This window comes from Silene latifolia, chromosome 1, assembly GCF_048544455.1.
Source record: "Silene latifolia isolate original U9 population chromosome 1, ASM4854445v1, whole genome shotgun sequence".
In the NCBI taxonomy this organism is placed as follows: domain Eukaryota; kingdom Viridiplantae; phylum Streptophyta; class Magnoliopsida; order Caryophyllales; family Caryophyllaceae; genus Silene; species Silene latifolia.
The window spans coordinates 170,725,030-170,728,126 of NC_133526.1; the positions used below are offsets into that span (position 1 = coordinate 170,725,030).

General features: G+C 34.6%; 1 long non-coding RNA gene across 1 annotated transcript; it reads left to right on the plus strand.

Annotated features, from left to right (window-relative positions):
- The first annotated feature begins 548 nt into the window (after positions 1-548).
- LOC141610818 (uncharacterized) lies at positions 549-2,069 on the plus strand. Its single transcript, XR_012528421.1, has 2 exons — positions 549-800; positions 1,631-2,069. It is a non-coding gene; the product is annotated as an uncharacterized LOC141610818 (long non-coding RNA).
- The last annotated feature ends 1,028 nt before the right edge of the window (positions 2,070-3,097 follow it).

Genomic DNA, 3,097 nt, shown 5'->3' on the forward strand with positions numbered 1-3,097 from the left:
TAGCATTCATATATTCGAATTTTTTTTTTCCAGATTTCGGGAAAAAAAAAATTGGATCGAATATTTTTTGCTCAGCCCTAGTGCTTGGTAACTATGGGAGGGTATAAATTGGCATAAATTCCCATTTAAGATGGACACTATCTGTCTTAAGTTTACGATGGGTCAAATAGCTATCACTTTTATAGAGATAAAGACAAAAAAATGTCAAGATATTAGCAAAAGACTTGTCTTTATTAAGTTGCATGTGTTTGACCTGTTTTAATGTTAAAGACTTGATTTTTTTTTATTATTATTTTTTTTTTGCAGCTGTAAAAATAGAGGATTTACATACTAAAAGTACGACTCACATGTGAGTCGTACAGACATACAACATTATTGAAAATGAAAGTCCAACATCCTATGAAACTAGTACGATAGATAAGATGTCGGGTAACAAGAACATGTTGGTGGAGTACGGTAGCTTGGACTTGAACTTCATAATGCACGGTAGGGCTGAGCAAAACCGTATACCCGATACGGTTTTGAAAACCATATCGAGTATACGGTTTTTAAACCGGGTTCGTAAATATCGACGACGTTTTAGTAAACGTCGACGACGTTTTTCATAAAAAAGACGCTCACTACCCCTCTTCTCTCACTAACCATTCTCCCTATTCTCTCTATTCTCTCTACTCAAACTCAACCTCCAATTAATCCAACTTCCACCAACACTCAACCACCACCACCACACTAACACCACCACGCCGACCACCCCGCGTCCACCTTGCCGCCACCACCTTGCCGCCGACATCACCAACAAGGTAAGTCACTTTGTTTTTTTTTTTTTTTTTTTTTTTTTTGTTAAATTAGTTTAGAAATTGAAACTAATTGAAATAAACTATGAAATTAAATAGTTTTCTTTCCTTTATTGTTATTGTTAATCGATTAAATTGATTGGATTTTGTTTTGTAATTGAATTAGTTAGTAAATTAGGTTATGTGTTAGGTTTTTATTAAAATTAATTGAATTAGTTTAGAAATTGTTAGTTTTTCTATTAAAATTCATGTTAATTAGTTGTTATTATGTAAAATGTGGTATTGTTATATGTTGTTTGCGAAATATAGTCGATTGGGATTGATTTTTGAGTCGAATTTTGTTGTTGTTAATCGGATTGGGAGTGAATTTGAAGGGTTTTTAAGTAGAAACCACGGCCAAACGTGAGGAAATTACGTTGGCCGTGGGTGAAACGTGCATTTACCACGTTTAACCGTGGGTAAACGTAGGGAATGTGGGTTTGGCTGCGGTCAAACGTGTGATTCTCACGTTTGGCTGTGGTCAAACGTTGGGAATTATTGTTTGGCCGTGGTCAAACATCGAGTTTTATAGTTTGGCCGCGGTAAAAAAAAAAAAAGTTTGGCCGCGGTAAAAAAAAAAAAAAAGTTTGGCCGTGGTTAAAAAAAAAAAATGTTTGGCCGCGGTAAAAAAAAAAATGTTTAGCCACGGTAAAGTAAGGGGTTTTTTTGTTAGTCCGCGGTAAAATAATTTTTTTTTTAAAACCGTGTTTTATGCTATTATTTGCCGATTTTTGTTACTTTATATGATATTTAGTCGATTAACGTGTTTTCTAACAACTTATAATTTGCTAATGCAGATGGCAGATCGAAATGAGAGAGGAAATGGAGGCCACGTACAATTTGATGAACCCACATATTCAACCAGAGACACATGAACAACATTTCGGGCAAATCGATGAAGATCTTTGGTCCATGCAACTATTTATAGTGATTAATCTTATTTTAACCAACTACCAGATAAAAATTTCAATATAGATAGTTATAAGAATATATTCTACACATATTATACAACACGGACGACTTTTCGAGTTTTTTACACTCCTAATATTTATTTTTGCTTCCTACAAGGAAGTTCAAATATTGTATCACAATAGAGTGTAGTGTAAAGGAGTGTCAAATAATAATATTACCCGTATCATACTTAGGTTACAATGTACTAATAATCATGAATTTTATGTAACATATTATTATACGCGTTTCAAAATCTATAGTAGTCTCGAACAACGGGTTGTAATCAATTGAATTCTCGCCAAAATCCTCCCACGATTCCTGTTACAAGCAATAAGGACTATAGTAAGACAATAAAAAGGATTCATAAATTACATAAATTGCGTAAAACGAAAGAAAAACATGTAAAAACGAGTAGAAAACGAGTAATTCACGCCTAAAACACGAGACTCAACAAACGACCGCGGCCAAACATTACTTTCTATCGATCAACCACGGACGAACAACGAAAACCAACTTTAATCCACGGCCAAACAATGAAAATCAACATTTGACCACGGCCAAACAACGAAATCCAACGTTTGACCACGGCCAAACATTGAATTCCAACGTTTGACCACGGCCAAACATTGAAATCCTACGTTGGACCATGGCCAAACGTTGGAAATCAATGTTTGGTCCGTGGCAAACGTTGGTTTCCAACGTTTGGACCGTGGTCTGAACGTTGGTTTCCAACTTTGGCCATGGTTCATCTTTCGGGGGACATTTTTCAGATTACGTAACAAATTCAAACATTCGCTACTACTAAGTTAATACGTCAATTAATTCAACTATCGAATAGAATGAACGATGCGCAAAAAAAATTAAAAAATTAAGCAAATGATTAAGTTGTTTACATACCGTTGAATCGAGATCCGACATATTGTTAATTGTTGTTGTTGTTGTTGTTTTTTGTTTTTTATTTAGTTGAGTTTGAGAGAATTTTTTTAGAGAGATAAAGTCAAAAGGGCAGTCATCGTCTTTTTTATGAAAAACGTCGTCGATATTTACTAAAACGTCGTCGATATAAATCAGCCCCCTTTTTAAATTCCCAATTTTGTCGATACGGATCTGACCCGGTTTAACCGTGTACCCGGTTTTCGTATACCCGGTTTTTCCGTATATCCGGTTTTCGTATACCCGGATACGGATTTCACTTGTTTGTTGTTCAATTTATTGCATACGCCATAAAACCGGTACACCCTAACTTAAATTTAATAATAGGTTACATATTAAAATAATCAAAATTTTAATATTCATCATAGAAATGCATTAGG